We start from the raw sequence: 19,438 nt of genomic DNA, 5'->3' as shown, positions 1-19,438 counted from the left end.
CTTGGATATTGGATATCATCTCTTAAGAATAGCAGCACTAAGATTTTAAAGCTTTTAATATTGGTATCTTAAATAAGTTCTCAAACCTCCCCTTTTAGAAATATCTAGTGTCTCTATATTTAAACCACTAGATGGTTGATTATAAGCTTAGTTTGTCTGAAGCAACACCTACCTTCTATTGGATTTTAGTCTTGATTTTCCAAATGTTTCATAGAAGTGGAAAATTGAAAATCTCCTTCGTGGTTTTGTAGTCCCAATTCTCCATCCAATGTAAGAACCTACTTAGTTACATTCCTGGGAGATGGTTTTTCAGTGTTTTCTTGAATACTTCAAGCAGCATATCGCTACTTTGGAATGCAGCCTGTTCTGTATCTGGACAGCCTGAATTTAGTTTTTAGTTTTTATTGTGATGAGTGAGCCTCAGTAGTTTTTGTTTTAATGTATTTATTTTTTAATTTTTTTTAAATTTTATTTTATGTTGGCATATGGTTGATTAACATTGTTGCGTTGATTTCCGGGTACAGCAGCGTGATTCAGTTATACATGTACCCATTCTTTTTCAAATTCTTTTCCCATTTAGGTTATTACAGAGTATTGAGCAAATTTCCCTGTGTTGTACAGTATGTCCTTGTTGGTTCTTTTTAACTTTTACTAGTTATTCCCTGGATTGCGATTAAGTTGTTTTAAAATCCTTGTACTTGATTTGCAAAAATACTTTTTGAAAAAATGATTTTGCTAGGTATCACTGTGTGCAAATGTGATTGAAAATACCATGTGTGGTCAAGAATCTTCCTTACTATCCATATAGTTTCTTATGATTTGCACCTGAGATCACTGGAATTTGCCATCTTTTTTTGGTAAATAATCTTTTAGTTTCAGATTGAAGCTTTCAACTTAATTCAGCAGAACTGCTTCCTTTCTGATTCCTACACTACACTCAGATCCAAGTTCAGATAGTTTGATTTTCTTGTTTCCTAAAAGCCTTTGTATTCTTTGTTATTATTCAAATTAGTATTCTAATACAGGAGTTGGCAAACTTTCTGTAAAGGGCTAGATAAAATGTTTTAGGCTTTGTCGGCAAAAAATGGAAGTCAAGGATGTCTGAGATACATAACAGAAAACAGAAGAACAAATTTTCACAAATTTTTCATTGATGAAATTCAAATTAATCTAATAATTGAGTAATGCAAGTCTACTGATTGAAAGAATGAAATTTCTCTTAATCATGGTTCAAAGTCAGTGTTTCATAGCCTCGAATTGATGACAAATGTTTATCTTTAAAATCAGTTCTTAATTCATGTTAGTTCAGTCGCTCAGTCGTGTCCCGACTCTGCAACCCCGTGAACTGCAGCACACCAGGCCTCCCTGTCCATCACCAACTCCCGGAGTCCACTCAAACCCATGTCCATTGAGTTAGTGATGCCATCCAACCATCTCATCCTCTGTTGTCCCCTTCTTCTCCTGCTCTCAATTTTTCCCAGCATCAGGGTCTTTTCCAGTGAGTCAGCTCTTCGCATCAGGTGGCCAAAGTATTGGAGTTTCAGCTTTAGCATCAGTCCTTCCAATGAACACCTAGGACTGATCTCCTTTAGGATAGACTGGTTGGATCTCCTTGCAGTCCAAGCGACTCTCAAGAGTCTTCTTCAACGCCACAGTTCAAAAGCATCAATTCTTTGGCGCTCAGCTGTCTTTATAGTCCAGCTCTCACATTCATACATGACCTTTGGAAAAACCATAGCTTTGACTAGAGAAACCTTTGTTGGCAAAGTAATGGCTCTCCTTTTAATATGCTATCTAGGTTGGTCATAGCTTTCCTTCCAAGGAGTAAGCATCTTTTAATTTCATGACTGCAATCACCATCCGCAGTGAGCCCCCAAAAATAAAGTCAGCCACCGTTTCCACTGTTTCCCCATCTAATAGCCATGAAGTGATGGGACCGGATGCCATGATCTTCGTTTTCTGAATGTTGAGCTTTAAGCCAACTTTTCCACTCTCCTCTTTAACTTTCGTCAAGAGGCTCTTTAGTTCTTCTTCACTTTCTGCCATAAGGGTGGTGTCATCTGCATATCTGAGGTTATTGATATTTCTCCTGGCAATCTTGATTCCTGCTTGTGCTTCATCCAGCCCAGCGTTTCTCATGATGTACTCTGCATATAAATTAAATAAGCAGGGTGACAATATACAGCCTTGACGTACTCCTTTTCCTATTTGGAACCAGTCTGTTGTTCAATGTCCAGTTCTAACTGTTGCTTCCTGACCTGCATACAGGTTTCTCAAGAGGCAGGTCAGGTGGTCTGGTATTCCCATCTCTTTCAGAATTTTCCACAGTTTATTGTGATCCACACAATCATGGGTCCTACATAAACAGGATTGGGCCATAGTTTGCTGACCAATCAAGTCAATACAACCAATCAGCATTTCTTCTATTCCCAGTCTTTCAGTTTGATGTATTTGAATTTACCACACCACGTTTTTCTGTACATATCACCATTTAATTTGGTATTTATGTTTAGCTTATTAGAACAGTGTCATTTCTCTACCAATTAAAGTTTAGAACTGTGTGATGGTTTATTTTTTGTCACTAATTTTAATGAATTCGTACATGAGATTAATACAGATGAAATTGCTTAGAAGCTAAGCTGGATAACTGTGATAAGTCAAGTATTTCATGCTTGCCATCATATCTTATAAGCCTTTAAGTCCAAAGCTTATTTTACCACTTTTTGTCAGCCCTCCTAATTCCATTTTCTACTAATATCGGTTTGTTTTTATTTAATTTTAGTAGAAACTGTCAATTTGTTGTTGATGGTTTATGACTTTATTTAAGTTTTGTTTGTTGTAGGTTGTCTATGATTAATTTGTTATAGTAGGCCAACTCTAAACAAAACACTTCTCATTTATATATTATCTTGTCATCTTGCACTTATACATTGTCATCACCTCATTTCCAAGATTCACTATCTATAGATACTTTGAAGGTGTTATAATGGATGTTAAACAACATCCCACAGCAATTTGGAATATCAGATTTCTCAACCCTTTTTACAGTTTTTAAGCAATACCACCCAGGGTAGATAAAATATCAGTATTAATTTACCACCCATTTGATGACCTGAAGTTATACATTTCATTGAGGTTAATTAATAGACATTGTAAGGGTATGGTGTGTGTGTGTGTGTGTAGTATAGCTCTTAAATCTTACTGCATGGAGGTTAATAAACATTGTAGGAATTTTGTGTGTTTAATATAGCTCTAAATCTTGTTGATCCTATCTGTACGCTTGTACTTTACATATTGAATATCTGTGGTGTTTCATTGAAATAATGCATAATTAATTCTCATGTAACTGTTCCAGTTTTCCTGATCTAAGTTGTATGTCAGAAAAGAGTTGTATAGTTTAGCTTTCAAAGTTAAGTGTTATTAACATGTTTTATATTTTAAGCAAATATTGCCATTTCTGCTAATCAGGACTTCGAGTATAGATTTGAGTTTTCTGTGAAAAGTGGTCTCCCAGGTGCCCAACTCCAGTCTCAATTTTTTTGAGATATTTGTCATGAGCCCTTAGTTCTTTAGGAAACTAGGGAATCTATGTTACTGTTCTTCTCTGCTCTCTTTCCATTTTCTTTCTTGAAAACCTCATGGGTATTCCTCTTGAGTATCTGTAGGTAGCTGATATACCCCCAAACCCATAAAATACTCTTTTCTTTGCATTTGAGTTTATGCAGAAAAGGAGCAGTCGTACAGCAAACTTCATAAATTTTATAAATGGTATAATTGCCTAATTATAAACTTTCTGAGCTGAAGCTGAAGCTCTAATCTGATGTGAAAAACTCACTCATTGGAAAAGACCCTGATGCTGGGAAAGATGGAGGGCAGGAGGAGAAAGTGGCCGTAGAGGATGAGATGATTGGATAGCATCATAGACTCAAATCAGTGGACATGAGTTTGAGCAAACTCCAGGAGATAGTGAAGGACAGGGAAGCCTGGCATGCTTCAGTCCATGGGGTCACGAAGAGTCAGACATGACTTAGCGACTGAACGACAAACTTTCTGAGCACGAACTTTCTTTTATTGTTATGTTTTAATATCCAGAGGCACCATAATAGTTTTCAAGAAATATTTAAGATAAATTAAGCTGCTAGATTAGTGTTCATCCATGAATTTGTAATTACCTGGGAATTAATAAGAAAAGTTAGTGTGATTGTTATTGTATATGTTGCTTATTAAACTTTATTGGCTTGGATGTCCATGTCAATAATTCATAGAATAAGTAACACAGAGTATTATAAACTGAGCTAACTTAGCGTAACCTTTTAAATCTTCTCCCTATCTATCCTCAAACAACGCTTTTGCAGAATATTTAAAATATCTTCAGAGTAAGTTAGAAGTATATGGCAGTATGGCATTGAAAGTCATGAAAAACCATTTTTAAGCATCAAAAACACCTAGCTTTCTGAGATTGATTTCATACAGAGGATTATCAGATCAGAATCTCATTATACCTTTTAATCTCTGAGTATCATAAAGTGCTTAACTTTTCAAAGCATTTGTAGATAAGAGAGATTCTGTTTGGGAAGGCTCAGATAATAAGATTTCTTAAATTTTTCCTTAACATACTAGTTAAAATAATCTTAAGAAATATCTGATGTGGTTTCAGATACCTGGGAAAAATAAAACATTTTGGGAGAACATCTGTCAGAAATTTTACAAGCATAGGTTCAGTGATACAGCATTGTCCATTGGCACCTCTGTCGTCAGTCATAACAGTGGGGTTATTTAGGAAAAGTCTTCTGAAAACTTAAAGAAGGTACTTAAAAAATATAAAATATTTTTATACACTTTTCTGTGCGTATGTATGTAAAACAAAATGCCGTCTGTTTTGTGGACCTTTTTTTTTACTAAATAATTAATTGTATTTCTCATGTGAAGAAGTATATGTTGACGAAGTGAGTTTTTTTTGACTGCATAGATTTGACTGTAGATTCTATTCTGAATTACATAATTGATTCTAAGAAGAATGATGTAAAGGTACAATGATAAATGATTGCTTTTAAAATATATATATATTTAGCTTCTCTAACTTCTTACATAAATGTAAGATGTCCCCAAAATTCCCTAGATGGACTGAATATGATGCAGTCTAGGAAATTCTGGACCTGGGACTGCTATAGGTTTTACTAATAGTTTCTTTACCCCTCTAAATTTTAAAATACAAATTTCAAGTAAGGAAAGGTGAGCTTCAGTCTGGAGTTCAATTTTGGGATTAAAATATCACAGAACTGAATGTTTGATAGAAACCAGTCATTTTGTAGAATTTCTGATTTTAAATGTATTAATGTTCCTAGAGATATAATTTGATTTATTTCATAAATATTTACTTATGCTTTGTAATAAGTTGACCATTTCTTTCTAATGGAAGTTTTAAAGGCAGAAGTAGTTAAATAGTCTCTGATAATAGACTTTCTCTATAGCTTTCATAGCTATAGTAACTAACCTTTTAAATTTGGATATATGTCTTTTAGAAAAACATGACATTAAACGTGTAGATGCTTTTAAAAATTTTTTATTGAAGTATATAGTTGATTTACAACATTGTGTCAGTTTATGATATATTGCAAAGTGATTCAGGTGTGTGTGTGTGTATGTATATATATATATATGCATATTCTTTTCCATTATAGTTTATTACAGGATAGTGAATATAGATGCTGGTGCTATGCAATAGGACTTTGCTGTGTGTCATTTTATATATGATAGTCATTTGTATCTGCTAATCTCAAATTCCTAATTTATCCCTCCCCCATCCTTTTCCCTCTTTGGTAACCATAAGTTTGTTTTCAAGGTCTGTGAGTTTGTTTCTCTTTGGTAAATAAGTTAATGTCATACTTTTCTCTTAGCAGTAATTACTCATTTTAGATATTTATGTAAATGGTTCTTAGACGGGTAAGAACTAGTACAGTCTTAAACCTCTAGCAGAAACTTTAGGAATTTGAAAGTTTCTGGAAAACAGTGGAAAGTTTCTGTGGAAAACAATGAGATCCAAATAATCTTTTGATTATTTTATTATCGTTAAGTAGGTGAACTTCATTTCTTGTGGTACCTAAAAGCTTGAGAAAGAAAAAGATTTAGCAGTGGAGAGTGAGATTAAAGAGAGAAGGGACTTGCCTGGTGGTTCAGTGTAAGAGTCTTACCTGCCAGTTTAGGGGATTAGGTTCAATCCCTGATCTGGGAAGATTCCACATGCCACAGGGCAGCTAAGCCTGTGCTCTACAACTACTGAGCCCGTGCACTCTAGAGCCCATGCTTTGCAGCAGAAGAAGCACCACAATGAAAAGCCCATGCACTGCAACTAGAGTAACCTGCATGTAGCAATGAAAGCCAAGCACAGCCAAAAACAAATAAAATTATTTTTTAAAAAAGAGAGTGGGGTGGGGTTCATTTTTTACTGTTCTGTGATACTGATTTTTTTTTTTAAATCATCTTTTTGTAATCCCAGAAACTGAAAAAAAAAAAAAAAAATGGATGTTTTCAGTTGTTTTATGCCAGAATCTTTTGTTAGTAAACAAATAAATACAGTTACATAGAGTTAAGAGGGCTGCATTTTATTACAAATATCTATCTAAATCATTGTTTTCCTGGTCTTTCATTTGACTGATGGCCCTTTGCAGTATATGTTAGTCACTCAGTCATGTGTGACTCTTTGCAACCCCATGGACTATAGCCCGCCAGGCTCCTCTGTCCATGAAATTCTCCAGGCAGGAATACTGGAGTGCTTTGCCATTGCCTTCTCCAAGGAACCTTCCCAACTCAGGGATCAAACTCAGGTCTTCTGCATTGCAGGCAGATTCTTTACTGTCTGAGCCACCAGGGGCTTTGTAGGATAATTTAGACAAATAGATTAGTGATTATCTGGCCCCTCAGAGGTCTGCATTTTCAAATATTGGTAAAATACTGCTGATCATAAAAGCTGCTACTCAGAACTTCCTCTGCACCAGGCACTGAGCTCAGCACTTTACACATATTACTACACTTAACCCTTTAATCCTAGCAAGATGATGATGATGATGAAGATGAATAGTGTGACTGCCATATCTGGGAAGGGTTGGGTGGTAGGAAAATCCTGTCTGATTCATCTTTAACTAAGTTGGTGTCCTCTATTCATGGAATTTTGTAGCTCTCGGGAAAATAATATGATACTTAATTTCAACTTATTATCTAGAACCCACTTAATTTAGTGTATTTCAAGTGTGACCACAAAGGAAAACGCTCCTAAATCCTGTTGTAATGAATATACTAAGTCAGTTTGTGATGTCTTTGAACTAAGTTTAATTGTACTTCATCTAAATTAATCAGGGTTGTAAAAGTGGATTCCTTTGCTTTCAAGTACAGCTCTGTTATCTTCATCATCTTTGCTTTGCAAACACTGCCTTTCAGTTATCTCCATATTACGGATTGTTTAGCACCTGTGTATCCCCTGTCTCCTGGCTTGACATTTTCACCATCAAATAATCTTTCAGACAGAGGTCTAAGAGACTAATTTAATGAGAATTTAATAAGTATAAAATACTTTAATTCCTAAGTTTTTTGATGGATCCATGATGTATCTTTGCTAACATATATTTGGAGCTTAATCATATGTTACCTGATGGTATTTCTTTTGTTGTCATAGAGCTCTTCTTGTTAACAGACCACAGGGACAACATAGTAAACTTAGTTCTCTCTCCCTTTTCGACTCCCCAGAACTAGTAAGCACACTGTGTACAGATTTTTACTTGTATAAAATGTAATATATATATAAATATTTCATTGCTTTTTTCATTCTTGTTTTATTGTTTACATTTTTCTGCGTTTATTACTGACTAGAGCGGCGACTTTTTAGTTGCTTTTGCATCATGGACCTCTTTGAAAATCTTTCATATCAATGGACTCTCCCCAAAAAAAACATACATGCCAAAATTTGGCGTATAATATCAGGTGAACCTTGAACTTTCTGAAGCTCATCTCAAATGTCTAGATTAAATATTCCTATACTAGTGCAAAAAATAATGGTTACAATTTATAGTAACTGCCTGCAACATAAATACTATACACATAGTGTCAACATTTTAAAAATAAGTAAATGAGTATTAGAAAAATCATTTTAATGTAAAATTTCTCAATTGTATCTTTACATTAATATGTTGTACATAGGCCAGAAGAAAAATCAGTTTTATGTTGCTACTATGAAATTTTACTGACTCTGTAGTAACTTACTCATATTTGGTTAAATCTCTATATGCTTATATGTAATTGTGTCCAGGCATAAATAAGTTTTGTCATGGCAATGTGGTCTAGTTAGCTTTTGACTTGAGACTAATGACATCCATTTGAAATTAATTTACCCAAAGCAAGCAGTATAAAATGATTTACTAAGTTGCCAGAATATGTTTTATTTATTGAAAGAAACCTTTTTTGTCATAAACCTAAGTTTCATGACATTTTCACCTCAAAACTGTTGTATTAACAGTTGTATTTTAGAACCTGAGTCAGAAGACCATCCACAAAATTACTCTTTGTGGAATATAATACACTTTACTGGTGGCAATTTGAGTTCTTCTCTATATTTCTTTATTTTCAGGGTTCAATATAAAGAAACACTGGACTCTTGTAGAGAGGCATTTATTTTGTTAAAAGCATACTGATTGATATTTCATATTTATAAAACATAATTCTTATTGTTTTATTGATATGTGTAACAGAAGGAAAACACAGAGAAAATCTTGGCTTGTGGTACTACAACACCACAAGAACTATAGCACTAAGAGCTGTGGTGTTCGTGATTCTCAGAGGAAGCGGGAGCTGGGGGATGAGTGTATAAAGTGTTTACGTGTCTCAAAGGGGAGTGTGATTTTTTACAAGTTTGGAAAATATAGTGAGGTGTTTTTTTTTCTTTAACCCAGGAGATTCTAATCCCATCTGCCACCCCTCTTTTTGTTATATACCCTTACCTTGAACATACAACTATGGCTAACATTCACCTGGGGGGTGGGGGGGGCAGAAAAAATGACCGCTGCGAATATGTATTAACCAAGAGTGACTTTGTTTTACTTTACAATGAATAATTTGCGTAATAAAAATAATAATCACCTTTTTTGGGGGGAAGGAAAGTGCTTGTTGCTAAATATAAAATTTTATTAGGGAAGAAAAGTCATACTTCCCACTTTTGAAACTTATTTTATAGCTGCAGTAATCAAGATAGTGCATCTACAGTGGAATATTATTAAGCCAGAAGAAGGAAGGAAATTCTGCCATTTTTTTATAACATGAATGGATGGACCTTAGGGCAATATGCTAAATGAAATAAGCCAGACAGAGAAAGACAACTGCTCCATGGTATCACCTGTATGTAGACTCTAAAAAGAAAAGGAAAAAAGTCAATCATAGAGAGTAGAAAAGTGGCTGCCCCTGGGGCTTAGGGAGTGGAGGAAATGAGGAGAGGTTGGTAAAGAGGACAGATTTTCTAAGATGAATGAGGTCTGAGGATCTGATGTAAAACATGGTAGTTATAGTTGATAACACTATTGACCTAAATGTTCTCACCAGAAGAAGGAAGAGAAGAAAGAAAAGTGTGAGGTGATGAATATGTTAATTAACTAGGTGGTAGGTATCCTTTCACAATGTGTATGTATATAAAATCACCACTGTGTTCATTTAGTATGTCTTATAATTTTGTCAGTTAAACCTCAAGAAAGGGGGGTGAGAATGTTTAGTCCTGACGTGAGTATAGATAGGCATGTAGGTCAGTGGAGCACAATTGAATGTCTAGAAGTAAACCTTTATGTTTATATGGTCACATGACCTTTGACAAGGGTTCCGTGGCAGTTCAATGGGTAAACAGTAGTCTTTTTAACAAATGATATTTGGGCAACTGGATATCCATATGCAAAAGAATGAAGTTGGACCCCTACGTCTCATACCATGTACAAAAATTAACTCAAAATGCATAGGCCTAGAGCCAAGATTGTAAAACTCTTTAGAAAGAAACATAGGTGTAAATTATTTTTTTTTAGATACGAAACCAAAAGCACGAGTGACAGTAGAAAAAACATATATATTGAGCTTCATCAAAATTTAAAAATTTGTTTGCCAAAGGCTACCATTCAGAAAATTAAAAGGCAACACACAGAATGGCAGAATTTTGCAGATTATATATATGATAAGGAATTTATATCTAGAATAAGGAACTCTTACAACTCAACCATAAAACGACAGCTCAAGAGAAAAATGGGCAAAGGATCCAAATTAACACTTGTGGAAAGAAACATACAGATGATCAGTAAGGACACACAAAAAAAGATGCTCAACATTGTTAGTCATTAGAGAAATGCAAATCAAATCCATAATGGATACTGAGTCATATTTATTAGGATGGCCAAAATAAAGACCCACAATAACTAGTATTGGTAATGTGCGTGCTTAGTTTTTCAGTTGTGTCTGACTTTGCAGACTTATGGGCTGTAGCCTACCTGGCTTCTCTGTCCATGGAATTCTCCAGGCAAAATAACTGGAGTAGGTTGCCATGCCCTCCTCCAGGAGATCTTCCCAACCCAGGGATTGAATCTGCGTCTCCTGCATTGCAGGCAGATTCTTTATCCACTGAGCCTCTTGGGAATCCTTACCAGAGGATGTGGAGAAATTGAAACTTTCATACATTGCTCGAGGGATTGTAAAATGGTATAAACCAAAAATGGTTTTGCACTTCCTCAAAATAACAGGGTTACCACACAACTCAGCAGTTCCCTTCATAGGAATTTGAAAACATTTATCTACAAAAAAACTTGTACATAAAGGTTCGTAGCAGTATTATTTACAGCCAAAAAAGTATAAACATTTCAATTCTCCATCAGCTGATGAATAAAAAGTGTCAAATACAGACTATCACAGAAAATATCAAACACAAAAGGACACATGTTAATGTGATTCCATTTATATGAAATGTCCAGAATAAGCAAATCTGTAGAGACAGAAAGTAGATTAGTGGTTGTCAGTAATTGGGGAGCGTAGAAATGGGAGTGACTGCGCACAGGTTCAGGGTTTAATTTGGGGATGATGAACATGTTCTGAAATCAGAGAGCAGTTGATGGTTGTACAGCACTGAATATACTAAAAAAGAAGTAAGCTCTTTAGAGGGGTGTATATCTCAAAGCTTTGTTTTTTAAGACAAGACTGAAGACATCTACCTGCAGAACTTCTGATAAGGGTGTGTTGCTGTTTCCACCATATTTTAAGAAAGGCAGTAAACTGACCATAGCTTTGCAAAGCATTCAGATCCAGTTAAGTGACAGGTGGCACAGGGTTAAATGGAATAAATCATGAATACACAAAGGGACCCTCCTGTACTAGTTTAGGCTGAATAAATACTTTAGCCAAAAGTATTTATTCAAATACTTTTGAATACTTTTGAATAATTTATTCAGATACTTTTGTTGTGTTCAAAATAACATGACAGCTTGATGCTCTTTTCTTCACTGTATTCCTAATGGGATTTTAATGATTTGCTGCTGCTGCTATAGCTTTGGGGTTGGGGGTAGGTTCCTTGCCTTTTGGAAATCAGAGGAAAACCCTGAGAAAGAAACATTGCAAACCCCACAAACAAATCCTTATACCAGAATTTCACTCATTTATTATAGGAGAGGTCAATAGAAACTGTATAAAATCTGCGTGTCAGCGTCTGCCTGCAATGTGGGAGACCTGGGTTCTCTCTCTAGGTTGGGAAGATCCCCTGGAGAAGGAAATGACAACCAACTCCAGGACTCTTGCCTGGAAAATCCCCATGGGTGGAGGACCTGGTAGGCTACAGTCCATGGGTTGCAAGGAGCAGGACACAACTGAGCAACTTCACTTGTCTTGTTTTGATAGTTAAGTATTTTAGCTACCTACCTATAGTGTATTTAAAAAGTTTAAAACGCGTAACTTGTAGGGATATACCAGAGAGCATAACATTTTATATCAATCCTTTGGAAGTGAAAATGTAATGATTCCAGTGTCAGTAGAGTACTGATATTTTGAAATAGAGTAGCTCAGTGACATGTTTTTTGATTTTCACATTGTCACATTTATGATATAGACAGTCAACCTGACAGTTATCCAATTTAAATAAACATTTTTTTATTCACAAATCTCTCTTGCCTCTGTGTTATACAATTTTTTGTCTGCTTGTTTTAAAAGCTTTGATTGAATTCATTATGGCCATGTATCCTTTCAGTCTTTCAGGGTGCATCATGTTAACAACATGTTGATTTAGTGAACCATTTGGGCCTGCACCAAGGGGCTTTACCCTCAAGGAGTTCAGAGACTTACGCTTACTCCTTGGAAGGAAAGTTATGACCAACCTAGATAGCATATTAAAAAGAAGAGACATTACTTTGCCTACCAGGGTCCGTTTAGTCAAGGCTATGGTTTTTCCAGTGGTCATGTATGGATGTGAGAGTTGGACTGTGAAGAAAGCTGATCACCGAAGAATTGATGCTTTTGAACTGTGGTGTTGGAGAAGACTCTTGAGAGTCCCTTGGACTGCAAGGAGATCCAACCAGTCCATTCTAAAGGAGATCAATCCTGGGTGTTCATTGGAAGGACTGATGCTAAAACTGAAACTCCAATATTGCAACGAGCTGACTCACTGGAAAAGACTCTGATGCTGGGAGGGATTGGGGGCGGGAGGAGACGGGGACGACAGAGAATAAGATGGCTGGATGGCATCACCAACTCGATGGATATGAGTTTGAGTGAATTCCAGCAGTTGGTGTTGGACAGGGAGGCCTGGTGTGCTGTGATTCATGGGGTTGCAAAGAGTCGGACATGACTGAGTGACTGAACTGAACTGAAGGCAGTTCTGACCCCAGAAGTCTGATCGGAGTACAGAGGCAGAAGTATCCTATTCAGAGAGAATCCTATCTGGAAAGATTTCATTTAAGAGGAAATTCTTGAACTGAATATTGAAACGTGCAAAGATACTCACCATTGAGAGAAAGGAAGGGAATGGAGGGTGTACGTGCTAATTTGGACAAGGATGCTTAGTGAAGTCAGGTCTATTGTGTGTTACTTTATGGTTCGAGCCTAAAGTTCTGAATGGTGGGGATAGTGTATAAGTTTACCAGGAGTCTGGAGCCGTGGGCAGTGGCCAGAACACTTGAGCCTGTAAGCACTTGGAAGCCACTGAAGGATTTTAAGCAGAGGAGTAACAGATTTCTAATAGAATTTCTTTGGCTTCACGTTTGTTTTAAAGGCAACACATATAGTTCTATTGCTGAAGTTTGGCGACCTCTGGTGTTGGGCTATTAAAACGCAAAGCTGTGAAAGAAGTGTATTTCAGAGCTTTTGTCAGATGATTCTTGGCTTTATTTCTTTGAAGACATGAATCATAATTCATCACTTGATATTTACTGGTGTCTAGCTAAATTTGAAGCTAAATGAATGTAAAAAAGTGTTCAACAAAGGTGATGGGACTGGATACAAATGAAATAATTGATTTAATCATAAAAGATGAACAACTTCCCAAAGGGTTGTGACAAGCTGATCTTTGAGTCTTTCTACCACCTATCCACTATGATGTTCTAGGATAATAGACTTAAAAAATGCTTTTTTGCAATAAATGGAAAGATCCTATTCTAATAGATAACTCAGAGTACATACTCTTCCCAATAGTGTGATCATTTTGAACATCCCCCCCCTTTTACTGTGTGAGAGATACCATAGTTATAGAAAAGTACATAAAATATTATGTGCAGTTTCATTTCCTTTAAGTTGTGGGCACTCAGTTTTTAGGAAATCCAGAAATAATAATAATTTTTTAAATGTACCTTTAGTCTTAAAAGTTTCTGGGGAAAAACTAATCTCCCATCTCTTAAAATTTGAGGGAACCCTGAGACTTGTTTTGTGTCTGAAGTGTTAAGGTCCATGTCAAACATACATTTTTTTTTTAATCTGTAAAATGAAAAAATTTATATGATTTCAGAGTTTCCAAATATAAATCAACTGAAATAAATCAAGTAGAAATATACTCTGAACCTAGTAGAAGCTTAATATATAAAAGATATACTCAAGTAGAAATGGGATAGTTGACTTGTTTTTTTTTGTTGTTGTTTATAATCGATTGCAGATTGTGATGCATTCAGAATCTTTGCTCTTCATAATCTTTCACTTATTAACTGTTAAGACTTTAATGTTGCCATCCATCCATTATCTAATCCTTATTCTCTGTCAACACTCAACTGTTATCCAAATCATGCTGTTTTCTACCTCATACTGAGAGTGCATAGAATGTGCGTCTGATTCATTTTTTTCCTAGATTTCTTAAGTAAAATTCGCTTTTGTCTCTCCTTCCAACATCCTTTCCTGAATCTTTTCCTTACTCCAGTTCATTGTAGCACTTTCACCTCATAAATCTCTGTGCTTATTTTGTTGTACTGATCTTGGCTTTTTGAAATTGATTTATAATGTACAGGGGTTCCCTGTTGGCTCAGGTGGTAAAGAATCTGCCTGCAATGCAGGAGACGCAGATTCACTCCCTGGGTTGGGAAGATCCCTTGAAGAAAGGAATGGCTACCCACTCCAGTATTCTTGCCTGGAGGATTCTATGGATAGAGGAGACTGGAGGGCTACAGTCCGTGGGGTCGCAAAGAGTTGGATATGACTGAGTAACTAATTAATGTACAATTCTTTCTGCCCTATAGTTCCTTGAGCAAAGGAACTCAGTAAATATTTTTATTGAGTGGAGTGACTTAGGAGACTGAAAAAAAAATTTAATGCCTCTCAATTATGTCTTATTTTTGCATCCTTACATTCCTTTGCATCTTAACTCACATCTTTGCTTTCTTAAAGACTGTATGTACTGTATATAAAATAATTCTAATTTTAAGGTTTGGCTGACTCTGATACTTTTAATGCTAGCCTTAAAATAGCAACAGAAGAAAGATAAACATGGTTGTATTTAGTATAGTAATGGCATCAAAAATTACATAATGGTCTGTTTTTTAGTTTTTAAATTAATTTCATAGTGGTGTATTTTACATACAGTAAAATATAACAATTTTAAGTGTATAGTTTAATGAGTTTTGACAAACATATATACTATCCTGATCAAGATTTAGAACATTTCTGTCATCCCAAACATGTTCTTGTGTACAGCCTAGGGTAACCAAGTGTCTCAGATTGCCCAAGACTGAGGGATCTGCCAGGATAGTCCCAGGTAAGCTGGGACAGTTGATCACCCTATTTGTGTACCTTTGCAGTCTCCCATCTTTTGTTTCAGGTTACCATTAGTCTGCTTTCTGTCACTGCAGGTTAGTTTTTCCTATTCTAGAATTTCATATGAATGGAATCATGTGTGTGTGTGCTTTGTATCTGGCTTTTTTAGTTCAACATCATGTTTTTGTGATTTTTCCATCTTTGTATTACCTATTCTAAGAATTGTTTATCCATTTACCTGTGGATTAGCATTTGACTTGTTTTTTTGTTTTGGCTGTTATGAGTAAAACTTCTTTTTTTGTTTAAACAAACCTTTGTTTACATTTCTCTTCAATAAAGAACAGGACTGAAATTGCTGTCATATGATAAATGTGTGTAAACTTTGTAAGAAATCATCAAACTGATTTCCAGAGCAGTTTCACTGTTCAGCACTTCCACCAGCAGTATATGAGAGTTCCAGTGTTTTACATTTTCATCAACATACAGTATTTATAACAATTTTAAATTTAGTGTTAAACTTGCTTTTATCATTAGGAAATGTCCCTCTTTATTTTTGTTTAATTTCCTTGTACTGAAATCTACAATTTTCTGATATTGCATTGAGTCTGATAATTTTTGCCTTTAATTGGAGTGTCTGGACCATTTACATTCAGTGTGATTATTAATATGGTTGGGTTTAAATATTCCACCTTGGTATTTGTTTTCTTTTTATTGTTTGTTTCTTCCTCTCCCTTTTTTACTGCTATCTTGTGGCTTATAATGAGTGTTTTTTATTTTCCCTGTTGGCTTTTTAAGCTATATTGATTGCCATGTTACATTTTTTAAAGTTTGTTCTAAGATTGAACATAGGCATCCTACTGTATTACCATCTACAAATAATAATATACCACTTTGCATATAAAGTAAGAACCTTACAATAGCATATTTCCATTTCCCCTTCCTGTCCATTATACTCTTGTCATACATTTTGCTTCTATAATACTTTATTTTGCTTTAAACACTGTTTTCTTTTAAACTAGTTTAAAAGCAAAGGGGAGATTCATGATGATGTTTGGTAGAAACCAATGCAATACTGTAAAGCAATTATCCTTCAATTAAAAATAAATGAACACAATAGTGACCAACTTAAAAAAATAAAAGCAAAAGGGAAATGTCATACATATAGTCCATATTTATAATTTTTGGTGGTCTTTATTCCTTAGTGTAGATAGGAATGACCATTCATTTTCTTTCATCCTAAAGTATTTTCTTGTGAAAATCTGAAGACAAACTCTCTTAGCTTTTGTTTGCTTAACAATGTCTTGTTTGTTTGTTTTATTTTTTTCACTATTTCAAGGAGAGAAGTAGCCCTGAGTTTTATTATGTGGTTTAATTGATGGAGAGAACTGGAAATCAAGACATCTTGGTTCTGTTCCCATCATTCTTTTGAAGGATATTTTTACTGGATATGGAATTTCTTGGTTTCCAGTTTCTCATTTCTTTTTTTTTAAGAGAGGTCTCTATTTTCTTCTGGCTTGCCTTGTTTCTGATAAGTTGGCTATTATTATTGTCGACTATATTAAATGTTTCTCTTTGCTTTGGGAAAAACTTTTCCTTTATCAGTGGCTTTTATACTGTTTGGGTTTCATAGCATTTTCATCACATTTGGGGAAATGTTGTCCACTATTTCTTCAAATATTTTTTCGACATCTGTTCCCCCAAGCCCCATCTTAGACTCCGATCACATTTACCTATGTTTTTCTAGCTTGTCTTACCTCCATGCTTCAGCTTTGATTGTTTCTATTGTTTTGTTTTGTTTTTTAAGTTCACTGATTATCTTCTGTGGTGTCTTACCTGTTTTTAGACTTCCAGGAAAATTTTAACTTCACATATCATACTTTTCAACTGTGCAATTACTGTATTTCTTTTTTAATCCTCTGTCTCCTCATTGTAACAGCTGTTTTATGTCCTTATTTGTCCATTCTACCCTCTGTCGTTTTTGTATCTATATCTGTTGACCAGTTCCCTACTCCCTTTTTTTTGAATCATATTTACCTTCTCCTTTAAAGAATATTTCATCAGTCAGTTTTCTAATTGTTTAGAGAGTAATTCTAATATTAGTTACTTAGCAGTTACTAAAAAGAGATGCCAAGTTATACAGAATTATACTTTATTATGTAAGGCTTTTAGTTAACACAATATTTGTACACAAAGCAATTCTATAACAAGGATGTTGTACAACTTAGGCTTTAAGATTAAAAATTCTAGGCAGTAGAATTACTTACAATGTGCACATCCATAGGACTTCCTGCCATTTAACATTCCAATCAAAATTCTACATGTGAAACAATCACATATGCTACAGTAGTGGAATTGACTAGTAACAGAGGCTCTCTGGCCCATAAAGCCTAAGGTATTTACTTTCTGGCCCTTAAGAAAAGTTGGCTAATCCCTGGACTAGTGGATCTCTCATCTACTTTTCTTCTCTATTAGCCAGCCTGGAGAGAATGTGCTTTTCAACATTTTAAAGTGACAAGAAAAAGAATAGAAAAATTATTATAATAGTTGTATATTTGACAAGAGAAATTAAACATAAAACAGACAGAGACATTGGAATTTCGCTTTGTCCATCTAATAGCTCCAGTGATTCAAGGTCATGTGGCTGTAACAGTAATAAGATACCCTTTGCCACTTTGTGGTGATATGCTGGTTTATTTGGTTAATTGCTTTTAAGTAATTGATAGTGAATATATCAATGATTCCATTTACTAGATATTAATAGTAATTAAGTTTCTTAAAAGTCATAAATATCCACATTTTAAAGATAAAGAGCACAAATTCTGACCACCAATCAGAAGTATAATTAAAAATCTTTTTTGTATTATAACTATTCATCAAAGCAGATAATCTCCCATTGTGATAAAAGATTTTTTTCCACATCCATGCACTGGTATATATCGAATGAGAATTCTAGGTATGTAAAAAATGCTTAGATGAAAAGGTCAGAAATATTAAACCTTAGTTAATTATATGTATGCTGCTGCTGCTGCTGTTGCTAAGTCACTTCAGTCGTATCCAACTCTGTGTGACCCCATAGACGGGATAACATAATTAAATGTCTGCAACTGATTTTCAAATGCATCAGAAAATAAGGTGGATTGATATATGCATGGAGAAGTGGAAATGTAATGAGACAAATGTAGTATTGAAAAATATTAGAGAATTGGTAGTATAAAGGGAGGACATTTTCACTGTTTTAAAAAGGATGCAACTTTTCTCATATGTGAAATTTTTCACATATAAAACTTGCAATAAATGTTTAGATCTAAGTGGCTGTGAGACAGTTTAGGGAGAATATGGGAGTGACTTCACATATGCACACATATAGTATACTTTCTTGCTTTCACATAAAATAAATTATTATAACTTATATGTTTATGTTAAGCAAACCTTGTGTGCATGTCATGTGTTTCTCAGCTGTTTGTTGTGTATTTCACAGATTTGCTTCCGCCAGGAATATTCTTAGGTTATAATAAAAAGCATATACGAATTGAAACGTTCACTTCAAGGAGCATCCTGCCTTTTTCATTATACAGTGTGTAAATATGGAAAAGTCAGCCAAATAGCCAATAAGTTCATATGATCTATATTCATACAGTAAAAAGAGGGATTTACTGATGATCTATATACAACCCCTTATTTCTTTTGGCATTTTTACCAGCTTGTCCCAGGGAGTTAGGACTGTGCCTTGTGCTAACAATTCTTGCCTGGAGGATCCCAGGGACGGGGAAGCCTGGTGGGCTGCCGTCTGTGGGGTCACACAGAGTCGGACACGACTGAAGTGACTTAGCAGCAGCAGCAGCACAAAAATTACTCACTGATTTGAGAGTGGGCATTTCTTAAGTGTCATTATTATTTATTGTGAAATATATCATAATACAAAAATATATAAAAATGTATTAAGTTTAAAGCATAATAATAAAGTGACTATCCATGTAAGTACCACTCATATTAAGAATTAGAATTAGAGAACTACTTATGCCCACCCCAGTCACAGTCCCTTCTCCTCCATTATTTCTAGTAAGCTAAATAATCTATACTTGATTTTTCTAGTGAATATTCCCATGCTTTTGATTTAGTTTAACTATGTAAACTAAAGGATTCCCTGGTAACTCAGCTGGTCAAGTATCCACGTGCAGTGCAGGAGACCCCAGTTCAATTCCTGGGTCGGGAA

The 19,438-nt window shown here is 35.0% G+C and overlaps 1 protein-coding gene across 3 annotated transcripts in view; it reads left to right on the top strand.

Moving 5' to 3' along the window:
* Positions 1-19,438, top strand: part of GSK3B (glycogen synthase kinase 3 beta) — a 215,221-nt gene that overhangs the window by 144,815 nt on the left and 50,968 nt on the right. The gene's annotated exons all lie outside the window — the stretch shown is intronic.

This window comes from Moschus berezovskii, chromosome 1 (genome assembly GCF_049115385.1).
Source record: "Moschus berezovskii isolate FMDL1 chromosome 1, NW_MosBer_1.0, whole genome shotgun sequence".
Taxonomy (NCBI): domain Eukaryota; kingdom Metazoa; phylum Chordata; class Mammalia; order Artiodactyla; family Moschidae; genus Moschus; species Moschus berezovskii.
Note: the sequence above shows the minus strand (reverse complement) of the source record. Positions and strands in the feature narration are given on the sequence as shown.